This window comes from Haliotis rubra, unplaced genomic scaffold (genome assembly GCF_003918875.1).
Source record: "Haliotis rubra isolate DU_JTF1 unplaced genomic scaffold, ASM391887v1 Scf2, whole genome shotgun sequence".
Lineage (NCBI taxonomy): Eukaryota > Metazoa > Mollusca > Gastropoda > Lepetellida > Haliotidae > Haliotis > Haliotis rubra.
The window spans coordinates 3,037,904-3,065,537 of record NW_025766002.1 but is presented as its reverse complement, the minus strand read 5'-3'; the positions used below and the strand labels follow the sequence as shown (position 1 = coordinate 3,065,537).

General features: G+C 38.3%; 2 protein-coding genes across 7 annotated transcripts in view; both read right to left on the bottom strand.

Moving 5' to 3' along the window:
- Window positions 1-27,634, bottom strand: part of LOC124275358 (heparan sulfate glucosamine 3-O-sulfotransferase 1-like) — a 251,228-nt gene that overhangs the window by 53,227 nt on the left and 170,367 nt on the right. The window lies entirely within an intron of this gene.
- Window positions 1-27,634, bottom strand: part of LOC124275357 (heparan sulfate glucosamine 3-O-sulfotransferase 5-like) — a 186,472-nt gene that overhangs the window by 43,024 nt on the left and 115,814 nt on the right. Inside the window, exon 1 of one of the 5 annotated variants that reach the window (XM_046710866.1) lies at window positions 8,287-9,639. The exons of 3 other annotated variants lie outside the window; for them this stretch is intronic. The gene's annotated coding sequence lies outside the window, so the exon portion shown is untranslated. Of the gene's footprint in view, window positions 1-4,008; window positions 4,031-8,286; window positions 9,640-27,634 lie in introns of those variants that run through there. One more of the 5 variants, XM_046710875.1, reaches the window with a different exon arrangement.

Sequence of the window (27,634 nt, the reverse complement as noted above, 5' to 3'; positions counted from 1 at the left end):
ATTGACTTGCCTTTGCATGTGTTTGTGATGAATATCACCGGTAGTTGCACTCATTATCATCACTATTTGATAGTGATTCAAAAACACACGCTCATGATAGGTTAGAGTATACAATGTTTCTTATGATTACGAGACCGCCTCCGTGGTGTAGTGGTTAGAGCGTCCGCTCGGAGAGCGGAAGGTCGCGGGTTCGATCCCCAGCCGTGTCATACCAAAAAACGTTAAAATGTGGTACTTGTTGGTCCCGGCCTGGCGCTCGGCATTAATGGGTACAACAAGGACTGGTCGGCTCGGAGTCAGTATAATGTGTCTGAGTGGGGTATTCATGCTTCACTGCGGCATGGTATCTCAGTGGGCTAGCACTATAAAACCAGGTTAAGTCTGGGCTAGTACAAGCAGCCGCACATCCACATACACAAGCATGCACGTCGTCATATGAGCAAAATATTCTCAAGCACGACGTTAACCCAATTTCACCTCACCTCATCTCATCTTATGATTACGAAAGGGTTTTGTCTCCTATTTACATCCCTTAATACATTAATACATATGGCATGGTGGGGTAGCCAAATGGTTAAAACGTTCGCTGATCATGCCGAAGACCCAGGTTCGATTCCCGACATGGGTACAATGTGTGAAGCCCTATGTGTGTCCCCCAGCATGATTTTGCTGGAATATTGCTCACAGCAGCATAGAGCCACTGAGCATCTGTAACGTGGATATTAGGCGCTTTACAAATGTATTATTATTTATTTATTTATAAAAACATACTCACTCACTATAGCTGAAAACCTAATAGAAACAAATGATACATTACCGTATCAGCAAAAGTTTATCTTACTAACAAATACCCCCTACAAGTACACATATCCTGTGAAGGTGAGGTGAGGTGAAATTGGGTTTAATGTCGTGCTTGAGAATATTTCGCTCATATGACGATGTGCATGCGTGTGTATGTGTATGTGCGGCTGCTTGTACTAGCCCAGACTGAAGCTGGTTTTATAGTGCTAGCCCACTGAGATACTATGCCGCAGTGAAACATGAATACCTCACTCAGACACATTATACTGACTCCGAGCCGACCAGTCCTTGTTGTACCCATTAATGCCGAGCGCCAGGCAGGGACTAACAAGAGCCATATTTTAACGTCATATGGGGGGATCGAACCCGCGACCTTTCGTTCTCCGGGCGGTCGCTCTATCCACTACACCACGGAGGCGGTCACATATCCTGTGAAACCACAAAGAACAAATGACTCCTCCCTGCATCAACATCCAACATCCAACAATGACATTCTCAGTTAGCTCCTATGCCATAAATTTCATCAACAAGGACAACTCTCCAGTCAGTAGACAAGACCTTGCTCATGTCTGCCTCAGAAGCATATATACCTTGTCTTCTTTCCTTTCATATTCCGGTCACATTAATCACCGAACCCAACCTGCCTGCAAAGCTGAAAAATAGTGTCCTCTTTGTGGGGGACGTTTGAAAAATGGTGTCTACAGGCACTTAAGTGACTTAGATATTGGCCTGAGAGTCTCTGGTGGCAATCTCAGTAATGCCTCCACTGTAGATACATTTTCAGCTTATCATTTATTCATGATGGCCAAAATGGTGAAACTTGTAAAGTGTAGAGTTTTGATTTACTGGAAAAAAGTTTCAAGTATGGAACCGATAAAAAGAAAGTCTGCTTTCAAACATTATCACAAACTGTATTACAAATCAACTTTGAAAAGCAAATATCAAATTGAAACAAAACGGGTTTGTAATATGAATACTTGTATAAAACATAAATAATGTTCAACCTTCCTTCCAGCCAAAAGCAGGAGGGAACACTCCGAGTACAATAAGCTCTTAGTACATTCATCTACAATGAGCTGATTATATTAAGGCTGGGCTGGGTTACTAGTTGCGTTGAAAGGTCATCACAGCTCTTAAATTGAAACAAAATAAACATCTAACAACCTAATCAGTTGCTAAAATTCTTCAACTCCCAACTGACTCCAGAACAATAAATTACCTGTTCCAGTGAAAAGCCAGTGTTATTGCCAACAATTGAAAGAAAACAAACCATCAAACCCAGATTTCCTGTTACATCAAAATAACTCCATTTCTCTTACCCCAAGGGACTTATACCCTGATAACGAGCGGGAGAATTAATTGATATAGGCTCAGTTCTGTAATAAGGAAGTGTTAGCCAAGAAGTAACTCACTTGCCTGTAGAGGGGAGGCATGTGTTATCGCTTGTTTCCATGGTTACAATCAAAGAAACCCCCTTCCTCTGTAAACAGAACAGAGTCCTCCAAAACAAGGTGGCATCTCTTGGAGTCTCCCATCTGCCTCTTCAGATCTAAACACTACACATCTCCCACTACAAATGTCTCCATATTGTTTCATCCAACAGCCAGATGTTCAAAGTTCTCTAAGAAAATATTTTCCTGCACAGCGATAATTTCTTTAAGACAATATTGTTCCAAAGTATTTTCCCCCTACGCTTGTCTCAAAGTATGACTTATAGGAGCTCAACTTAAAGTCTGCAGACTTCACACTTCTTAAAATCACTTTTTGTCAAGAGTATGATAGTTATTCCTGATAGTCAGAACTCCTGCGAACACTACTTCCAGTTTCCAAATGACCCTTACATAGATCTGTTCATATATACATCAGCACATCACCTCTTCCTTATGAACATCTGGCTGATTAGCTCAGCATCTTCGGCTTGCATCATTAAAGGCACACACCATCCATTTTCCCTTTTAGTCATCATTTCTTTCCCATTTAGCCAGCTGACCATCAGTTTTCTCTTTCAGCAATTAAACCATCCAGTTTTCCTATTAGTTTGCAAACCATCTAGTTCAGATTTTAGACAGATGACCACCTATTTTCCCATTTAGCGAGCTATCCATACATTTAGCTAACACACATTTTCCATCTATGCTTGAACTGACTGACTGACTGACTTTGGTTTTACTCCGCTTTTAGCAATATTCCAGCTACATCACGGCGGGGTACACCAGAAATGGGCTTCACACATTGTACCCATGTGGGGATTCGAACCCGGGTCTTCGGCGTGACAAGACAACGCTTTAACCACTAGGCTACCCCACCGGCCCTATGCTTGAACATCCTCGACTTCTGTGTGGACTTATTTGTGCGTCAGACCATCATGCAAACCATTTGCCAGTAAACAAACACAATAACCATCCCTTTCCATTTTCATATGAAATCTTATATTTACAGGAAACCATTCATACGCCTACCTAGATTATCCATCAATGTTTGCAAATGTGTGTCTATCAATCTCCATCATTCCATTTCTCCATTATGTCAAACCATCCATTTGCTTATCCAGAAAACAGGATCATCAATAAAAACGAGCTTTTAAATAGATCAACACAGTGTCATAACAAGTCAAACCTCCATTCACTTATAGAAAAACTCAATCTCATCTATACATAGTCAAACTGCCCAATAACATCCATCTGTCCATCCATCCACCAACAGGACAGCCCATCTGCATCTGTTCAATATATTCCTATACTACCCTTCCCACCAACCATCATTCCATCCCTGTCCCTGTTCATCAGACTTCGGTGTGGACTTTCAGCACTATTTGATCAAGAAATATAACACGAGGCCTTAACTTTTAAAAACTACTCCAGGCTTTCAAATTCAATCCTGATCTTCAGAGTCATGTCTGTGTCAATAACATACTTACAAATCCACTGCGATGAGACACACTTTGGAAAAACGCCATACACCACTTCCCATTTCCATCAGTCTAGCAGCAATGATGCCCCAGAAAATGTTCAAAATCCAAGACTCTCAAACATCCATTACTCTTAATGTACCATTCATCAATATTTTCAAATAAATTTTCTGCATGGATAGAAACATGTTCTCATCAATTTCCATAACAGGATCGTCAATTATTCATAGAACTCTTAATAACCCCCCTAGTGGTGTGGCAGTGCATTCTAGATACCATTAATTCAGCAAATCGCTTACCAAATTTGTCGCTCGTGCAATAGATGATGTAATGTAGAGCAGAGAAATTGATGCCTTGCTCGATAACCATAACTCCTTGATCTGTTTCCTGTGAAGTTCAGGAGAGGTCAACTGGGAAAATACTTCTCATTCAAATGTCAGTCATTTGTTAAAGGCAGTCAGGATATCTAATACTGTATTTATAGGGGTCCTGAAAATTCTGCTAAAGCATCACGACATGCATTCAGTTACAAAACCTTATCAGTTAGCCAATTTCTTCATCATTAAGAGACAATGGAATCATGCCAAATGTGCATACAAGCCATTACATTGATATCTCAATTAACATAAAAACAGATAAAAGTCTATTCTTAAAAACATATGTCAATAATAACCACTGATTGCTTACCAGTATGTGATCATTAACACGCTATAAACAATCATTAACACTGAACCAGATCAGAAATCATCTCAAGCCCATCCCATTCATATCAATAAGTCAATCAAGTAATAGTAGTGAGTGAGTGAGTGGGTGTGGCCTAATTTGCTTTCTTTGAAAACACAAACTATGGTCAGCCAATCAAATACCACAGATCAACTTTTAATTTGTTTAAAAGCACTCCAAATTGAACATCAATGTTACAAATATTTGAGTAAAATAGCTGATAAATATTGGATGCTATTTTCTTACATTTGTTTACATTTCATATTAATTACACATTCCTTAAATGACAAGTAATATGGATTCTGCTATGTTTACAACACTATGCTGTCACAGACTTTCATATTCCTGGTCATGTCACCAGTATACAAAATAGCGGTCTGCCGGAACACCCAAGATGGGTTAACTTTGTGTCAGGTCTGAAAAAATTAAGAAGTTACCTGACTGACAGGTTAATATTTGAACAATTACATCTCTAGACTTTACCCCTTGTGACACTATGATGGGTTATTTGTGAACTTGACGTAGGTCCAATATGCCAAAGGTTATCAGCTTGTCGAAGGTGCACATACAGCTCATCAGTCATACCTTTTCTTGTTTTATCTAATTAAAGAATACTTTTGGACAACGTTGATAAGACTCGTTGGTTTTCAGTGGGGGGCGGTAAGTCTTAAAATTTTCAGCTCTGTGGTTTGGTATGAATATTTGGGGAGTTTATGCTCTAATATCAGTCTAATCCTGGCAAATTCAGGATAATTAGGGGCGGTGAGGTAGCCGAGTGGTTAAAGCGTTCGCTCCTCACGTCGAAGACCCAGGTTTGATTCCCCACATGGGTACAATGTGTGAAGCCCATTTCTGACGTCCCCCGCCGTGATATTGCTGCAATATTGCTAAAAGCAGCGTTAAACCAAAGTCACTCGCTCACTCATGATAATTATCGCTCTTTTAGTCTATTTAAAACCTGTTTTAACTCATACTGCATGTCTTAAATTCATAGTTAACTTGAATTAAATTTTTGTTCCAAAAAAGGTTAAAAACAAGTTAAAACTCAAAAATATATTCAAAAAAAACAAACAATATTTGCACAAACTTGCACCTAGTATAATGGCCTACAATGAATGCTCCTGTTTTTTATCATTATAATTGTGTTCGTATACTTACTCTTTTCTGATTGCTATGTTTGCAGTAATAAACAGATGTGTGAATACCAGATGTTTCTCTAGTTCCAAGGGGTCCGACATACCTGGGTTTGACAATTTTCTTGAAATACAGAAATTCCCAATTGTTTGACTATACAAATCTCCAATCACAATATTTGTTCATAAAATCTGACAAAAACATCCATTAACTGGTTAGACAGTGACGGATGACAAATTCACAGCAACACTTAAACTCAGGTAAAACATTCTGCTCTCAAAATGTAATGCAATGATAAATTCAGACCTTACCAAAGTTCAAAATTCAAAAAATTCAAAACAAGCATAATATAATCCCCAAACAATTCTTTGGTATTTGGTAATACAAATGTAACTAATTAACTGAGGTGTTCCTCTTACTGAACACAAAAAATTCTCTTTGTACATGTCAAGGAGTACATTTCCAGAAATTGAAACAAACATCATTTTTACCCGCTGATGATAATGTTTCCAGACAAAACCATCATAAAATGACCTGAGTCACAGCTATCTTTCCATGCTGTAGCAGATCTTTCAATTCCGATCAGATTTCCAATTTCGCAAGCCATACCAGAGCCACTAGATTCAATAACTTTCAACATCAACTTCATTGATCTTTGTAGACTCCATCATAGGATCTAAGTGGTCACATTTCATATGAAAATAACCTCAGTCTGGTTCCTGCAAGACAGAATTGATCACCAAGAAAATGCTTCCTTCGTCAAATTACAGATGTGAATACTCACCCTTACCTCTCAGTCTGATAACAATTATCCCTTGTTCTGACTTCTTGAATAAACTACCATGATGATCTACAAAACAAATCAAAATGGACACCTTCTTGATTTACTTTAAATTCTTCGCTAGCATGTTACTAAACTGAAGGAGTCGCTTAATCCCGAGTGTTGTCCTTTAATCCTGTTAGAGAACAAGAAAGCCTCATAAAATCACTCCATTGATTGAGAGATCTCATGTTCACCATCCTGAAGTGATTATTACCACACGTCAGTGCACCCAGCTGTTTGCAAACCCCCCATTCATACAGCAACTGAGTCTTTCCTTCTGTGAATTTATCAATAATGAACGGTCTGAATTTGTGTGCACAGAAGTGGATGACTTCAAAATCAGTAGCGACAGAAGATGGGTCATCATATCAGTGAACAAAGGCTCTCTGTTTAACAATAAAAATTTCACAACAAAAGAATCTGCACAGAAATATCCAAGATCCCTTTCTCTGCTACTGGCCAATCAATACTTAATCGACAGTACCCTAACATAACTCTGACACAATCTATCGTATTTAATCAATATAATCTCATGTTTTATAAACCATACAAAAAATTATTTATGCATATATTTAGAGGTCTGAATAGAAATTTCGTAGTGTACACGTTAATTTTCAAAACTCACCATAATATGTATTGGAAACAAACTGTAATGAAGCTGTTATCACAAATGGTCAGTAAACGAAACACACATAGTCAGTAAACGAATACACAGATAGTCAGTAGATGAACCACAAATAGTCAGTAAACGACAGTAAATGAGTACACAAATGTTGGTCTATCTTGACAGTGACTCAATGATTAAATACTCCTGCAATCATGTACTTATGACATTACTTTAACTGCAAGTCATTTCATAGCCAGCAAACCTACCCACACAACTGTAAATATGTGCTTTAAGGTGAATTCTGTTATATTATCAGCATCATATGCTTGTTTGCAAACCTTGTATTTATTAAACTGAATCCTAAAAAACATACCATCAGAGTGAAATATTAAGTGTTCCTGCACTACCAGTGACAACTATCAAAACACATGGAAGTGATAGTCAATTGTTCACCCGAAAAAACACATGAACATATGGAACAAATCAAAACACAGATTTTTTAATATCATCTTTGTTACTGAAAAGGGAAGACTTTTTATGGATGACAACTTCTTTATTCTGTTATGATGTGACATTTTAGAATAGATCCCTATAAATTTGTCATGCCCGACAAACAATGACATAAGGCACTATACCGAACCATTATAACAGAAGAAAGAAGTTGTCATCCATATAAGTATCTTGCCTTTACTGTTATTGACCAACTTCTAAAACGCAAATCATACAGAACTTTGTCACTGAAGCATCACAATGTCCTCCATGAATGTAAACTATCTCATGACAAAACCTTTGAGCTGTGTGAACTACTTAAAGTACACACCCCATACAGCTGAGACCATAATCCCATTAAGAAGTAACCAAGAAGGGACATAATCAATGAAATAACATGTCAAGGATATAATTACTGCTAAACTCCGAAACTAGACACCGTTGCCACTGACAAAAAACATGCTGCCTTAGACGCTAATCATGCAGGGACTGAGAGGGTCACTACTATTGAAATATTCAAACTGTAACGAGGATATGTCCTGCTTAACAGCTTATCACGATCATACGTTTACGATGACATGAATATCTCCCCTACAAAGAATAATCTTTAGAAAAAACAACTCAAGCCAGTGACAAAAACAACAACTGCTTAGATCAAACATGAGACAATGGTGGCAAACCATGAATATCTGTAAAATGAACTGCATTAAACAAGGCTTTATTGATATGTCACGATGACTGATAAAAGATTCTTCCTTTTAAGTTTGCATTTTTAACATGATCACAAGAATAAACAGTTACCTTTCTGTAGTTCTCCAAGTATGTAACTCCTATGTAACGTTTTGGTTGACAGTGTCACGTAGCTCAACACAAATCCATTAGGATACAGTCCTCAAGCCATGAGTCAGCCACACTCTAGACTAGGGCTCACCTCGCAGTGACCACTCAAGCTATCAGTAGGGAAAAAATACGGCAAACTCAGCCCTAAACAGCCTTTGTGTCTCTGGAGAAGGCTCGTCCTGTGCTAACCATTCATACACTTGGCTTCACCCAGCCAGGCTAAGCTCATTAAATTTCCTTCACAATACCAACTGTCAATGAATCAATCTTCGATGTGCACAGAATAGATTTTGCCTTTTGCTGTACAGTGTTGACAAAGGCTTGAGGAAGAGTTCCGCTCTTTTACGATGTTGCTAACAGTTAAGAAGCAGTGAGGAAGGCACGACACGAGGCTCGTAACACCCTCGCACTCCCCTTCATCTGCCAATGTGCTGGCGTTCTCTTCTTGTAGCGCCTTCTGCTTCCACTTTCCTGATTCCCCCGAGAGCTGGGTATTCTATATCCTCCGCTTGTCTCTCTTGCATTCAGCGTTCCCAGTATGAGATAACGCACGCCGGCAAGTTTCACTTCGAAAGCATGTCTCTGTTATTTAATCAGAGAAAATTAGAAACCCTTTTCATATTCTTTCCAATACATTCCTTTAAATCCTCATGACAATCAGTTCAGTGTTTGATAGTGGCTATTTCCTGTAAGAAAATCTCCTCAGTGAAATGAAGTGCAGTACTGTACATCCTTTAACACAAGTTCCATTCAGCTTGTTAGTCTGTGCAGTAACGAGAGAAATTAGGCTGGATGGAGGGACACAATAGCAGAGAGAATGAGCTCCTGGTAATGATTTTGTGCTACAGTGTTATGAAACAAGGCCCAAGCTGTTCATAAACTGAACACTTCTGTCAACAAATCTGATGCGAACACTCTTCTCTCACATAAAAGTCATCGGTGTGTCACCTCCTGTGGTAGCACCGCCATGAAGACATCACACAGTCATGAATCAAAACAGATCAGAATTCTTTCATTCACATAACCCGCGGAACGTCCCAGCTGATACAAACTAGTGAGCGTTTCAGTAGTACAAGCTCCCTACACCGCCTGCCATATACCTTCATACAAATATCACAGTAGCACTAAGTCTAAAGACACAAAAATTCATCCGTCTGCTCGGTCCTGGAATCCGTCTGCTAGTCAGAGAGAGACTGGTGGAGGCAGTCTTCCTGGCATCTGAAGCACTGCTAGTGCCACATGCTGGTAAACATCCCTGTGTATCTGGGCACTGCTCGGCTCAGTGATTTGTGTAGCCTTCCATCATAACACATGTCAGATAGCAGGGAGTCAGTCTGCCCCCAGTGTTATCTTACCCCTGCGGTAGTGTTTAGGGGACTTCTCACCGCCACAGCCACCACTCACTGTTATAGACAAGCAACCTTATCTACTTCTCTTCACAACTATAAGAGCCAATAATCCTTTGACAATTCAAACCTACTCTTAAATTACAAATATTTCTTACTACTCATACACCATCATCAATTTTCCATAAATTACAAACTTGTGTTATGGCAGTACAAAAAAATGCTGCAATATAAGCTATAAATGCTTTCTCAAGTGCAACAGTAGCATGTTTTATGGGTGTTCTATTCCAGATGTTATTGTGTATGGACAAGTGGTAAATGATTCATGTGTCTATTCTAAAAGAGCAAACATGATGAAGAGAAGAATGTTATCAGCAGCCAATCCTACAACCAGCAGCGGGTACAGAAAAACAGATCATACGTGAAATTGATATATGTAGACATTTCTGTGTATGTATGACCTAGCAATAAATGAATCATGTCTATTCTAAATGAGCAAATACGATGAAGACAGAATTGTTACAAGTATTTAATCATACACACAAGGCACAAAAGACAGATCATATCAATTGGATCTCCAGACTTGAATATGTACGGACCAGCGATAAATGAATCAGGTGTCAATTCCAAATCAGCAAACATGATGACGACCAGATTAGTATCTGTACTTGTCGTCCTGAAGCTGATATTAACAAAGCCCAGTTGTAACTAGTCATGAATGAGAATAACATGAAAGCAGTATATTTCAGAAACATTGTGTATTCCTAGAATGAGTGAGTGAGAGAGTTTAGTTTTATGCTGCACTCAGCAATATTGCAGCTATATGGCAGCGGTCTGTAAATAATCGAGTCTGGAGCAGACAATCCAGTGATCAACAGCATGAGCATCGATCTGCGCAATTGGGAATCGATGACATGTGGCAACCAAGTCAGCGAGCCTGACCACCCGATCCCGTTATTCCTAGAAACATGGTATTACTCTATCAACAACACTGAGAGTACACCTTTGAAGAAAGCGCCCCAAGCCCATGCTGATCTTTATCAATATTTATTAGTTTACTCGCACAGTTATTTTTTATAATGGAATGTTATAAATATAATCTTGTCTGAATATTCAGCACATGCAATGAATGGATGCTTTCCCTCTATTTGGTATTTGTAGTGAATCAATTGTATAAAAAAATCAAACATAAAAATTACTAAAGACAAACTGCATGCAATGTAGCCATAATTCCAAATATTCAAGTCCTTCCAATGACATTTTACACCTTGGAAAGTTCTAAAACATCAATAAAAATGCATCTTGTATTCTAGGTAGACGTTTTAATGTTCTTCAATGAAAGTAAAATTATTTTTTTAAAATTACCATGCCCCCAAACCCTTTTTCAACCTCATTTCCTTTCATCACAGTGATAAATAACAGGCTTTTCTGCTCACAAAACCCAGACAGGCCGCACTACAGACATCTCTTAAAATCTCAATACATTATTAATTTTACGATTTCATGCCATAAAAGCAACTCAATCAATAACACATGAGCATTTTTTCTCACACAGATGCATTTAAGTATAGATATGTACGGCTGTATTATGTGACGAGAAAAACGATATTGCTATAGAGCTCCTTGCCTACGCTATTTCGTCATTTAACAAGCGGCAGGCACAATAATGGATGCATTGAGAAAGTCAACGCCATCATTTATGTTAATCTTCTCAATTACACAGCGAAGATCAAAGTTAAAGCAGGCACTTGGTGTTCAGTTCAGTATTACTGAGTTTGAAGATATCAAACTTTTACATACACATTGATCGACTGATTATTCAGGTGGTCATTATAATGCACAGTAATATCCTTTGATTTCATGACTGACTAAATTTTACTGCTATTCATAAGTGATGTATACATATAAGATAGTTTGCGGATTGGGGGTGATGAGTCCTTGCAATTTCAAATCCATTCCAACAGCCTTTAGTTTACTCTGCCAACTCAAAATTAGCATAGCCTTGTGGTTAAGTGTTTGCTCATCATGAGTGAGTGAGTGAGTTTAGTTTTACGCCGAACTCAGCAATATTCCAGCTATATGGTGGCAGGCTGTAAATAATATCGAGTCTGGACCAGACAATTCAGTGATCAACACCATGAGCATCGATCTGCGTAATTGGGAACCGATGACATGTGTCAACCAAGTCAGCAAGACTGACCACCCGATCCTGTTAGTTGTAAGAGCACAGCTTCTGAAAATGAAGAAAGTCTCAGGGCTCCTTTTCATTATATATTATTTTTTTTTACTATAAACTTTTTTTTCGTAAAATATGTTCATTTGAGAGACTAGTTCTTAGTCTAGTGGGGTAGAACTACTGACAATTTATGACATAACCAGTCTCACACTTAATATCTAAACTGCTCAAGCAATGCAATGATAGTGGTGTCTATGTTTCAAAAAAGGCAGTTCTTACAACATCCGACAATGGTCACCAGGCCGAAGAGCATAGTCTCCCTTTAACAACTTATTTCTGAATATGACCTTAGATACATATGTGTCTCTGACTAAAAGTTCTATTTCCATGAAACAGAGCAGGGAGAACAAAAAGATCAAAATCTGCAAATTCCCCCTAAAGTTGCAGTATTCCGCCACTTATGATCCAATTCAAACACAAAATGCTATCAATATATAAAAATCCCATGCAAAGTGTAGCAGCGTCAAAAAGGGTAAGGGGAGGTGGGGTAGCCTTGTTGTTAAAGCGTTTGACCATCATGCTAAAGACCTAGGTTTGATTCCCCACATTGCCACAACATATGAAGCTGATATCCTCTGCCATGATACTGCTGGAATATTCGTAAAAGTGGCATGAAACCTCACTTACTCACAAATAGCCCTAATCCTAAAAATTCACATTTCTCAATATTCATCAAGAAAACATGAATCTTTTACAATCCTTCCTGGAGTACACAAAATGTACCCTCGTTAACCCCTTATCCACCAGAGTTGCTCTGTAACCCTAGATATTGTACAATCCTTCCTACAGTACACAAAATGTACCCTCCTTAACCCCTTATCCTCCAGAGTTGCTCTGTAACCCTAGATATTGTAGACTGAGCTGAAGCTGCAGCCTTAATCAAGTGAAGTATAAACAGGGAGAGGTATGAAGTGTCAGATAGGTAGACATCTGCTACAAGGGGATTACACCATGTTGGTGCTGAGCAAATAGTGGATCTTATTCCACAGCTTTGTTATCGTTGCTTTATTTGCCTTGGCCTCTTCTCAATACTTATGTGCATATCCTTTATTTCAAATCTGGTCTGTATGCCTCATACTGCTTGGAATGCTGTGAAAAAATGTGGCCTATATCTCGTTCTTCATTTAGATAGGTGTATTTACTTTATGTGTTGGGAGGATCTGATGAGAGATTCAATGTACATTCGACCAAAGAAATCACAATAGCTCTGTTTCCTGGGTACACACTTTCCTTCCTTTGAGTCATGTTTAATTTCATGACTGTCAGATATTTCGTATTTGCATGATATGACTGAAAAAATAATTTATCTTTTGAAAATAAACTGACAAAAAGACAAGGATGACATCAAACAAGGAATGATATGAAATTAGAAAATGTTTATTTTTCCAAATTTTCTTTTTTCTCTCTCTTTTTCGAAACAGTGTTAATCCCACAGCATTCTTGTTTCATATAATGATAGGTTTGGAAAAAAATCATAACCATTTGAAAACAAACATTTCCATAAATCATAATCAAACAAAACAACAAAAAATTCAGCAGGCATTTGATGTGTGATTATATTAATCAAGACAGAGATATCCATAATCAAACATGACTAATGTTTACTCAAATTCTTCTGGGCTGAAAATTTAAATTTCAAAGCGATTCGAATCTCATCAGCTATAACATCAGTCCTAATTTAGCCAACCACACTACATCTAGTGGTGTTTCAAATGCTCTGACAGACACTGAGCATTGCACAATAAATATTTATAACTGGTGTCAGAGTGAGTTACAAGCAGAGACTGTGACAACTAATAAACAGGGTCTCAGAGGGAACCTTGACCAACGCCTCCATCAGCTTGTTACGCAATAAATATGATTGATCTGGCACTTGTCAGATTTTGAAGGCTGGAAATCCCATGGTATTCTTTCGTCGTAATAGTTTAATTAAAATTCAAACCAAATCCCAAATGAGGCATTTCTGGTAATGTTCAGTTACCACTCAGAACTGGGATTCAGTTAGAAATATGAGCAGTTTTGAAATTAGATGACAAGCTGCTTTTGTTTTTTTTTCAGTCTTGTCAGTTTCACAGCCATTGTTTATTCTTCATGTGATTACTATTCTTCTTCTGTAAGGATACTTATGAACAAATAAATACATAACTTGTTTGAGTGGCATTTTAGAAGTTGAGACGTACAATATGGAACAAGTTTTTATGGATAACAACTTCTTTATTTCATGAGTGCGACATTTCGATACAGATTCTTGTACCGTTGTCTTGCTTGACAACGGTACAAGAATCTGTATCGAAACGTCTCACTCACTAACCAAATAAATACATTTTACAAAGAAATAAATTCACAAAATTTTCTTAAAACCACCCAAGAAAATCATACAAAACAAAACAAACAGTTTTGCTTGACTTGATGCAATCATTAATCAACCACTGAAGCACTGAAGTTTGCAGGAATTCATCATCTTGAAGGCATGCAAATTAGTCTCAAATTAAACATAGGATAAATAGCAATGAATGTGAAGCAAAGGTTAATTATGCTATTCAATGGATTTAACAAATTACCTTTTCAGAATTACTAACATGCTTCAATTACCTCATTACCTTAAATTTTTGTTAGTCAGTTAATGAACAATCCAGACGAGAGACATCTGACATTTCAAAGGCAAAGAACTAGGTAGACTAAGCTGGATTATCACTGGACACTAAGGAGATGCTAGTCTGCCTCACAGTCCCTGAACCACATTATTTTCCATACTGCCTTTCCCTCCCTGCAATGCTAAAGCCCTAAATGAAGCAAGTCTAGACTTCCTCAAATCTCCCATCTCACTGGGGCTCCTTTTCAATTTAAATGGGCTTATTGTTACTTTCAATATTTTATATATTCAGAGACTAAGCGTTAGTCTAAGGAGATGCTAGCAACCATGAGTACAAAATTCATTAACTCATCTCTGCGAAAAAGCAAAATATCACCTGATCTTTTCATTTAATTTTAGTGTGAATTGTCATGGCATGACAACATGAAAGAATTCAGAGCTCCTGGACGTTTTTCAGAATTATAGGCAGCTGGGGACCTGGGATTCTTTCTCACTGGATGACGTAACTTGTAACCTACAGGAACCAAGCTGATAGGCACTGAAGGTGAAACACGTACCAAACAAACCACCATATTACACTTTCTGTCATGGGTTTAATCCTGAGACAGACACGTCATCAACCATGCTTTTACGATCAGGATGACGTTCTGGCCTCTCATCTTAGTAGAAGATTTACTACTCTCTGTGAAACATCTTCACTATTCTGTGAAACATCTTCACTACTCTGTGAAACATCTTCACTACTCTGTGAAACATCTTCACTACTCTGTGAAACATCTTCACTACTCTGTATTACAGACCTTCACTACTCTGTGAAACATCTTCACTACTCTGTGAAACATCTTCACTACTCTATATTACAGACCTTCACTCACCTTCACCAGGAGCTATGACACACCTTTACTCAATCACACAACTCTCCGGCATATCCCAGCCAAATATTCCAAGCAGACGCCTCAACCACGGGTCTCTGATTTCACATTTGACACTGGTGACCAATAGGGATATCACAAGAAGGTAGCGTCACCACCTTCAGGCTGTCAGCTGACCAGTCAACAAAGGGTAGACAGACATCACCATTGTGCAACATGAATCATATATAATCCAAACACTAATTAGACTGTGTACAGTAGATGGACAGTCTAGACTGGCAATAAGTCAACCCAGCTGGGAGTGTTTGCATAGACAGCCAGTCAATAATTAACATTTCAAGCCAAATATCTTTCATGATATACAATCCTCAGTACAGATTTGTAATCTACAAATAAATCTAGCTCACTGTCAACAAACATCAAATTCTGAATGTTTAACTAGATGCTACTACAGGAAAACTGATATTTCTATATCAACACGGTAAGATAAAAATAATGATTATAATAATAATGGACATTTATAATGTGCCTGTCTCTACGCACTTGTGTATGCTCAAAGCGTTAAAACAGACTGCCTGTAAGATGCTAGAAGGTTAATGCTCATATGACTTATCCCACCAGGTACCCATTCACTGCTGGTATAAAGATGATAACTGGTTATTCAATTAGGTCTGTCATTGGTTGTCCAAAGATTGTGTTGCACAACTCTACCCTCTGCAATATTCCAACCATATGAACAAACAATCTAGTGATTGAGATTATGAACATTGATCTATATACACATCTATTTGCATTCCATATATACAATGGCATGTACCAACGAAGTCAGTGACCCGAACCACCTGATCCCGTCAGTCCCATCTTATGACAAGCGAACCACCTGACCCTGTCAGTCCCATCTTATGACAAGCGAACCACCTGATCCCGTCAGTCCCATCTTATGACAAGCAAACCACCCGATCCCGTCAGTCCCATCTTATGACAAGCGAACCACCTGATCCCGTCAGTCCCATCTTATGACAAGCAAACCACCTGATCCCGTCAGTCCCATCTTATGACAAGCGAACCACCTGATCCCGTCAGTCCCATCTTATGACAAGCGAATCACCCGATCCCGTCAGTCCCATCTTATGACAAGCAAACCACCCGATCCCGTCAGTCCCATCTTATGACAAGCGAACCATCCGATCCCATCAGTCCCATCTTATGACAAGCGAACCACCTGACCCTGTCAGTCCCATCTTATGACAAGCTTAATTTGCTGAAGACTAATTCAAACTAAAAACTTCATCAGGTTTTATTCCAAAGAAGGAAAAAACAGATGGCCCACTTTCTGTCTTGTAACAGATTCGACACAGTTTGCACACTCTCTGTTCTATAACAGATTCTGCACAATTTGTACACCCTATCTTATCACTCTATCTTATCTTTTAACAGATTCTACAACCATCAACATCAATACTGATTTAGAATTCATCCCATTACTGTACTAATTACAATATTCAAATCAAACAAAATTTTCAAAAATAATATAGTCTCCATTTATGAGCCAGAATGATTCTAAACAAACACAGATTGTAATGGACACTGTAGGTCTTGCTGAATGTCACTGTGAAAGGAGCCAGTTTATAACAATCAATCAAAACTTCAAGCTATAGAGTAAAGTCATGAACCATGTCAGCCTCGCACCTGCCAATAAGCTGGTATCTCCCAATGATAATTACCCAGCTGTGTGAAAATCTTTCACAAGCCTTTAGCTGGGACATCACGACCTAGGTCACAGTAACTACATTCTTGAGTGCAACAGTATGTTCCGTAGGGGTCATAGACTAACGCTTTGCCCCTGAATATATACCATTTTGACAGAAACTAATAATTCCTTTCAAACTCAAAAGGAGCTCCAATCCTGAACCTGACGAAATCTAGACTTCATTTAGGGCTTCAGCATTCCAGAAAGGGCTGGATGAATGGGAAAGTAAAGCAATTATGAGGCTGTGAGACAGACTACAGGGGTCACTGTAATCCACAAACTGGAACAAATCATTTGATAGTGAGTGAGTGAGGTTAGTTCTATGCCACTTTTAGCAATATTCCAGCAATATCACGGCAGGAGATAGCAGATAAATTAGCTTCACCCATAGTACCCATGTGGGGAATCGAACCCAGGTCTTCGGTGTAACGTGCAAACGCATTAAACCACCTGGCTACCCCACCGCCCCTCATTTGATAGTAATGGAAAATTGAGGGAATTCTTTTCAATACTGTTCCCCTAAATTGCAGGAAAAATATAATCAGCCCTCATATTTATATCTAAAGTTTCAAGGCAGGGGAGGGGTATGGTTAAATGTCAGTGTTTGCAATAATTTCCAGCCTAACATTTTGGGGCAGTAACTAGTTATATGGGATGGTTTGTTTGTTATTTGTTTCAGCTGAAAGCAATTGGTCTATAACGTAATCAACTCCAGAGGTTAATGTCATGATTCAATGGTATTCAATCAACTAAGTCATCAAGCCTGACCACACAATTCACTTAGTCAGCCCTTAAAACCAGCACATATTGGTGGGGACAACATATATTTTGAACAAGAATACACAGAGGATGTCGACTCTTTGGTGTAATCTGACAAGCGTAAGCACTGAATCACTTTGTTATTTTATGGTAGTGATTTATGGAGTGATTTTAGGTTTACATTGCTTTAGCAATATTCCAGCAATATCATGGAGGGGGGCACCAGAAATGGGCTATTTTATGTTCTAAGATGTTTCGCTATAAGATCAAAGGCTCCATCAGTACTTTATCAGGCGATAATGTACACGTTTTGCATGAGGTCACAGTGTGTTGACATCACTACACCATTCTCGCCTGCCCCCTTGTTTTCAAACGTACCCTTGGTAACTGACGTCACAATGAATGTTATACTTGTCTTCGCCTTGTAGAGCTCATACAGTAAACTACTCTGTAGCAACAGTTTCTTGGTTGCAGTTGCTTTACTTGGCTAATATCATTGGTGGAATATAACAGATATAATGTCTCAGTAAAAATCGTACGTTGTTGCACGAGGATTGTTAGTTAAGGTCACCGACACTTTTGCTTTTCTGTTTGTTTTCAGCCTTAGATTTATAGTCTTAAAGTATTAAATTTGGCATCTTAGAAAGAAATACAGTTTGCTCTACCCCCATGTATAGTGTAATAAAGCATACTTTCACAGAACCATCATCATCCTTTAACTATAAGTGCTTTATTACATTACATTACATTACATTGTAAACCAAAAGTCACTGTGTTCTTTAATCTGATTGGTTGAAAAACATGATCAAATGGTATTCGATTCCCGGAAATTCGCTGCGTATTAATACATACAAACATCGCTCACACCATTGTATTGTTACGTCGTCAGTTGTGATGACGTCATTAAAATCATATTGTGACGTAAAGTCCGAATGACGTCACAAATGAACAGTTCCAGATGCTACCATGGGAGACAGTCTAAACGGCCGTCTGATGACATTTCATTGCTGTAGCCGTACGCGATGTCAATGAGTGCAGACACAAAAACGTGTGTAGACCTTTTGGTTTACTTTTGTGTTTACAATGTCGATAAACATCATGTGTTGGCAAATTTCTGGGGTGTTATTGAGTATTTGAAGCATGGGAATATTTCATTTGAAACCTCCGGCTGACGCCGTCGGTTCCAAATGAATTCCCAAATGAATTCCTGTGCTTCAAATACTCAATAACACCCGGAAATTCGCCAACACATGATGTTTATCTCCTAATTACATGGTGGTAGAGCAAACTGTATTTCTTAAGTAAGTTGACCATCTACACTAGATATGACTGAGGTATAATGTTGCCTTTATGACTTGACAGGAAATGGGCTGTTAGTTGACCAATCTACACTTCCTTGATGACCCGAGACTGCAGACATTGGCTGTTAGTTGACCAATCTACACTTCCTTGATGACCCGAGACTGCAGACATTGGCTGTTAGTTGACCAATCTACACTTCCTTGATGACCCGAGACTGCAGACATTGGCTGTTTGTTGACCAATCCACACTTCCTTGATGACCCGAGACTGCAGACATTGGCTGTTAGTTGACCAATCTACACTTCCTTGATGACCCGAGACTGCAGACATTGGCTGTTACTTGACCAATCTAACCTGGATATGACTGTTGTTATCCATATGACCCAACAGAGGATATATCGGCCTATCATTATCTGTTTTATCACTTAGATGTCAGAGTACCTGGTGTACCATCATGACTGCATGATTAAACTGATCAGTGGGTTGCAACGTATGACTTATTGTGAGCTATCATACCCAGACATCACCAATCAATACGCGAGTTATATCAACTACTGTCGCGCATTGTCCAGACATGATGATTAGAGGGATGTATTTGTGGACCACAATAATAACAGTAATATTCCAGATACATGAAAGCATCTTTAAATGAATCTTTCTGGATCAGACAATCCAATGATTCATATTAGCAGCAACATTCCACACCATCCAGTCGCGATGATACGCACTCAACAAAACTATAACTCTGACATCCCGATCCGTAGATTGTCGACCCAGGATTCTTACTTTGCAGCAAAGCAACACTGATGTACTCATTTCTCATTTTCAATATGAATGTCATGAATATTCACTCAGGGCATCATTTTTTAAATGTTATTCATGTAGTCACCAAATTCTGAACATTGGTCGGTCGGTCGTGGAAAATTAAAACAAAAATATTTTTTAAAAATTGCATAAAGACAAAATTATCCGAATAATGTTCTTCATTCTCATTTATTGTAATTCTTATTACAATTTCTCGTGTTTTTTAGACTTGTGGTAGCGACTGATTCAAACATTTTAGATAGATAACCATTTTATATGACAAGGCGGTATGTTCGTTATATGTTTGAGTCAGCAATAAAATTAGAAGGGTCGGTCGGGCGATGAGAAACACAAAAAATATAAATGCTGCCCTCAGAATGATAAACAATGTGAGTAAGTTTGGCTTAACATCACCTGGATCACTATTCCAGCAACATCAAGGTGTACCTGTCTCAGGAGTCAAACCCAGGTCCTTTGTGAGTTGGGTGAATGCTTTATCCACTAGGCTACCCTGCCTCACCATTCACAGAATGACAGTGTATGGTAACTGATCCCAACAAAAAGGACCCTGCATAGAGGATGAACTAGTCCTGTCTCACAGTCCCTGAACCCTATCATTTTCCCTTCCATCCAGACACGTGAAGATCCAGGTTAGAATTGATCTTCAGTAACCCACGCTGGTCTTAGTGAGTGAGTGAGTATGGTTTTATGCCGCTTTCAGCAATATTCCAGCAATATTCCAGCAATATCACGGCGGGGGACACCAGAAATGGGCTTCACACATTGTACCCATGTGGCATGCTGGTCTTAAGAGGCAACTAACAGGATCAGGTGGTCAGGCTCACTGACTTGGTTGACACATGTCATCATATCCATATAACTGGAATATTGCTGAGTGTGTCAAAAAACTAAACTCACTCACTCACTCACCCTTCCATCCAACCCTTATTGTAATGCAAAATCCCTAAATGAATCAAACTTAGACTATTCTCAGGTTCCAAATCTCTCATCTCATTGTGAACCTTTTCAATTAAAATATTGTTAAAATTTATTGGACTAAATAAAAACAAAAACAACATAAAACCCAACAACATTTTTATGATCTTTCAGTAGTTTAGCAAGTTTTTAAGTGAACGACTGAGTACTTAACGCTTAAAGCTACATCAGCAATATTGCAGCTATTCGCAGCTGCATGTTGTTTCTAATTTCAATCAGACGGGGTTTTTTCCATTTTATTATAAACAGATCTTACTTTCAAAGTCTGTAAATGTTAACTACACAAATTACATGATAACAACAAATTACTTTGACTAGGTCAAATAAATCTCATAACGGAGCAGATTCGATTCAGTGCAGGATTGATATTGATTGCACTCTCCCTAGGGAGTTCAGCTACACTGTATGTGCACTCAATATCACAGTAATAATTCATGTATCATTACTGACTACATTAGTCTGTATAATATGATCACAGCATGCTTGTCCAGACACCATTAACCATATCTATCTTAAGATCAAGAGCAGCAAAACCCCTTGCATAATAATAGCAAACCTCTGCTAAAAGCAGAGGCCATTGTAGGATGGAGACAATATCATTGTCATGTTTTCTTAATCCAATAGGGGTGATACTAAGATGTCAGTGTATTCTACCAAAGCGATGACACCCATCACAAACACATGCAAAGGCACATAAGTGTATACCAGACACAGTAGCAAAGCCTTCAGTGGAGAACTTACATGACTGTTCGCTATTAATTCTACAAAAGGGGCAGCGGGGTAGCTAAGTGGTTAAAGTGTTCGCTCATCACGCCGAAGACCCAGGTTTGATTCCCCCACATGGGTACAATGTGTTATGCCCATTTCTGGTATCCCCCGCTGTGATATTGCTGGAATATTGCTAAAAGCAGCGTAAAACTATACTCACTCACTCTCTCACTAATTCAACAGTAAGGAATCATAAAGAAGTCTTTTATATCAAGACATGGGATATCAGGAACGAACACCCAACCATTTTGTTCTTAAGACTGACACCTAATCCACTAAACTAAGGATAGTTTTAATAAATCACGAAGTCTAAATAATGTATTGTTTTTGTGAATTTCCTCTAACCCTCTATCTAAAAGCCATAAAGATGTTATCCACAGGAACAAGTTGTATATGTCGATTCATGTGGCAGGTACTGGGGCAACAAATACTTCTCATCCAGTTCCATCACTGGTGGAAGAACAATGATGAATACTGACGGGTCAGAAGAAAGCAGCTCTTTGGAAAAACATTCTTGTAAATGATCACCACATTTCCTTCTTGAGTCATCAAAGGTTCATAAACTACAGCTATTTTACAAGAATGTCAGTCCAAAAGCCAAACATACAGTGGTGGTGGTGAGTGGTAGGGACCTGGGACCACACAGGTGACCCCTGACAGAGCCTTCCCATATCTCCCCCATTATCCCCTGACAAGGATATATTATATCAAGCATTTATCTTGGATTCCAAACCAAGTGCCCTTGTCAGACAAATTGAGAAAAATGGTTCTTTTGCTAAAAACTGGGATTTTCGTAAGTTCTTGTTTTCCTATATTCAGAAATATCTTAACTCTGAATTATAGCTTTGCATTCCATGCCATAATGTTAAACTAAGCATTCACAACTCTTTGTCTATAACGGTGCTGTAATCGGTGAAATGTGAAGCCATATCAGCAGTTTATATTTAATCAATTTAGAAATCCTTAATTTCCATTTCCTGACATTTGCTGCAGACTTGGGCCTTTACATCATGTTCCAGGCAGGACAGGATACATCTCTGTATCACAAGCACCTGCACCAGCTGCAACTTCCCATTCATTGTCCACATTCTGATGTATAGCATTTGTTGAATCATAAATCCCTTTAGGCAGTGTTGGGCAGAGCATATTTCATTCTTTGTTGCAGTAGGTTAGCCAAAAGTTTTGTATCAGTCTCATTTCTTTCTGCAATGCATTAACTGTCAGCTATGTTCTAAAATGGATTGAGTTATAGTACATATTGCAGTGACATATTTTCTCTTTTGTGAACCACAAAAAAACAAAAAAAGAGATAAGGCAATTTCAAATAATTATTTCCTTTATATAACAAAAATGTAAATCATTGCTTAGTGTTAAATAGCACATTTAAAGCTTAAATAAATAAAAAAAATAGTATATACTCTTACTCAGAGTTCAACAGTTTCACTATCACTACAATATTGTGTAAAGTAACATTTTATGCTTGTATAATGTATGCCACCCCTACTGTCCATCAAAAATTGTACTATATGGTCTACATAAAGCATAGAGCAAATAATAAAAGGACATCAATTCATCCCCAAATGTGAACCATTGCCAGATGCCCATGTCCGGCACAATGACAGCCAAATATCTGCATCTAATGTAACTCCAACCAGTAATAAAGATGGGTAAATCTAGTAAATTTTACCAAATCAAATCACAATTAAATAGAAATAGATTAGTGAAAAAATGTATTCTGTAACATAGGATTTAAAAGTCTCGAAGTCCACTTCTTCTAAATCCTGGTCCACATGGTCAGTGTTGTTGTTCCCTCCAATGTCAGGATCAGTTGGACCTCACTGACCAGTTGGACCACACTCTGTCTCACACCCCTCCCCCACCACCGACCTCACTGACCAGTTGGACCACCCTCTGTCTCACACCGCTCCCCCACCACCGACCTCACTGACCAGTATGTTTGCATTAACTGTACCCGCTGGGTGATGAGATCAATGTAATTCCTCTGTCATCATCCACACGACCTCAATGACCTCCGATAAGAGCAATACTGTCCATTGACTGTTTCTGATGAGCCTGCTGGATGTGTTCCGCGTCTTCTCTAAGGTTCAGTGATTTAATGTGCTGGACATGCTCATTCAAATAGTATACACTGGCTTTTCTGTGTAAATTAGACTTTGGATGACCTCAGAAACTTGAAATTTATGTTGTGGTAATATAACCAGTTTCTTTGATGTGTTTCGTCTGAATGGTGCCAGAGGATAATTTTGTCTGACCATTTTGTTAATAGTGTTTGACGGCCACATTCTGTTTCATGTTTGATGTTGCCGCATGAAAACCTTCTTCATCCAGTGTCAATTCTTAAACCTCCAGAACATCCTCTCAAACTTAACCTTGTTTAAATGAAAGTCAGAGGAAACCAGATAAACACCCACGTCTTCCCTTAATGCCAAAGGCACTTTTCAAAGAATGTGAATATATCAGTTCTTCAAATAGTATAATAATAGTAGTGAAGTCAAAAAAATTAGATGCAAGAATTTAACCTTTTACTTTATGTGCAGGTCAGATTCACTGGCATCAAATTAATGATAGATGCGACTTCAATATATTTCTATATTACATTATGTTGTAACTAACATGCATCTCTTTCTTAATAACCTGATGTTATAGTAAAATGTTATAACGAACATGCATCTCTTTATTAATAACCTGATGTTATAGTAAAATGTTATAACTAACATGCATCTCTTTATTAATAACCTGTTATAGTAAAATGTTATAACTAACATGCATCTCTTTATTAATAACCTGATGTTATAGTAAAATGTTATAACTAACATGCATCTCTTTATTAATAACCTGATGTTATAGTAAAATGTTATAACAAACATGCATCTCTTTATTAATAACCTGATGTTATAGTAGTCTATCAAGACTTTATACCCTGCTCTTTTCAGAAATGTTTTCTGAAGTTGATGATGAATTTACTATTATTGCACTATTTCATGTTTACAGCTATATTTACTTCTAAATGAAGCCTTTCTGTTCCCTACCCAATGAGGGTCTTTTTCTTCAATACATAATCTTGATGCTAAATTCCTGATAAAGTATGTCAGAGTTGGAATATTGACAAATGCTAAACACATTACTTTTACTTATTTTTGGAATCTGTGTTGGTTATTTCTAATAAGAGACTGAATTTCCATTCAACAAAACCCTTAAAAAAAACCCATTATAAATATTTTTTAAATTACTTGTTCGTGTAAAATATACGTGTAAACTATACGATGGTACCAGTAAAAGTCTCACATCAAAGAGAAACATTTCACCCATATGAATGCAAGGAATGTATTGTTCTAACATGGAGAGAACAGTAGAAAATACAAGAAGCATCTTTGAGGAGAAGTGCAGTAAAACTGGGAGATAAGCTGTAACTCTTTAATGGACATCCACCTCATGTTCCCCATTTCAACAAAGCCTGAAGGGACCACACACCTTCAGCTGACAGGGACCTTGCTTCCACTTGGAAAAAAATCTGCAGTTGCGATGACGCAAATCATGTTCCCTCTCCAAACCTTTTAAAGCTAAGTAGGCACAAATAGAGGTTTTAACCATGTGCTGTGGCTTTCTGAGGGCAGTTTTTAATCGGAACTATAAGATGGATTGTTTATGAAACTGGGAGACAGATGGTTGGATTTGAAAAAGCTGACTTCACTGTGTTGATCATAGCATTATTGTCATGGTTTGAGTGCAACTCTTGTTTCTCTACGTAACACAGTTGGAATGATGAACGCACATACACATGTCATGGTCATGGCAGCTACATGACACACCACACAAGAATGATGTCTGCCAAAAAAGCCACTTGTGATGATGTATCGTTAGTCCAACCATCATTACATTAAAAACGTCGCCATTCCCTTGTGTAGAAATGGCCGACCAAGGACTGTGATGCAAGTGAATTCCGTAAGTTCCTGAGAGATGCTAGAGTTCTCCATAGCTCTCAAAGCCCCTTGAACATCTGACATCTCCAGGGATCAGTGTGATCTGCACAACTGCTTTCCCTTGGAATTTATACCAGGAATTGATTTAGACATTTTTGTGTAGATGAGGAATCTTTGATATTTGAGATGTTAATGTCTTGTGAGGCAGTGGGAGTCACAACATGATCTGATTTTGAAGAGAGGATGGTGGTACATCTTTGACTTTCTTCATCTGAACATGCAGAGATGCACATTTAAATATTTATTTGTGGTACAATTCACAGAAACCAAGTGACACTGTCCAACTCTGTTAATCTTGTAGTGAGTGAGTGAATGAGGTAGCTAGTTAAGATTTTTGTTTCACACCACTTTTAGCAATATCATGGCAGAGGACACCAGAAATGGGCTTCACACATTATACCCATGTGGGGAATCAAACCCGGGTCTCCCAGAGCAAACACTTTAACCACTAGGCTAACCCCCAAACAAAATACAAGCAATACCAAGAGACAGCAGAGTATTTCTCGCATTCAAATGAAATTATTTACCATCAAGGATTTTAATATTTCTTTTTTGTTCCTACACAAACCACGGAAGAAGCCTCCTCTGTGTATTCCACAGTACTGTAATTGACGTCAGTTTGGTGTCAGTGTCCAGACCTAGATTCAGCTGACATTTCATGTGGCCGTACCAGTTAATATCATTTAAGGTAACAATTGCCTGTCAGGAATATACCACAGTGAAGAATATCAAGGAAACAAATTTCAAAGGACATCCCCTGCAGGATGATCTTTGCTGAAAGCACAATTATATTCCAGGGCATCTCTCACAGATGACAAAAAGCAACTGTGATGTTTTGTTTCACTCGACATTATTCCAGCTAAATGATGGCAGTTTGTAAATAATCCAACCTGGACCAGACAATCCTTTGATTAACATTGGTATTGATCTGTTCAACTGGGGCACGAAGACATGCATCAACCAGATTAAGTTGGCCAGCCAGAACACCTGATCCTGTGAGTTGCTCTTCCAAAAGACACTGATGAAGACCATTCGTTTCCTCTACTTCCACAAGGTTTTCCACTTCTGGACATACGATCAAGTACCATTCTGTACATGACTGTGAATTTATATGACAAAAATTATTTCAATCAGTACACAAAGAAAAGGCAAAAATATTTTTGCAACGTATATTACATACATACAAGATCCACTGTTTATTCTGTATAACCCTGAGGACAGTTTTTGATGATGATCACATCAGGTTTTTCTTACAACAGCAGCCTTCTCGGACAGAACCCACTGATTGCAATAGATAGACATGATGTAAAGTCGCACATTTTATCGGGATGAAAAATACTTGAAAGACATTCTTATTGTTCTACATATGGGTTGACGCAAATCAGCCCACTTCACTAACAAAGCTGCATGTAGCACTTGAAATTGTCGCAATCAATAATTTTACAAAAATTGACTTGAGTGTGCATGCTGGATTTACCAATGACAAAAACATTATCCATTGCGATAATGCGCCTACAACCAGCGTGTAACAGACATCCATATTTGCAGGCCATCCGAGGCTCCAGCTGTGAAACTTACAACACGACTCGAGTTATTGACAAGCATTAACTCAAAATGAGGCAATTTTGTGCATCAGGGCTTATTTTCTGGGGAGCCTTCCCTCTTATCTAATCAACAGGGTTGCTTTGCAGCTCCACAATAAATTCCCAAGTCAAAAAAATATGACGACATAGCTCACAATGGTTTCAACTAACCCTCCTGTGAATTTCATTTCCAAGATAATTTGGGGAAATGTTTTTAACTGATTTGAAGTTAATTGGCGAAACAGGGGAATAATCATCACAAATGGCCAATATTATTTTCTCCTTATATCTCAATTTTT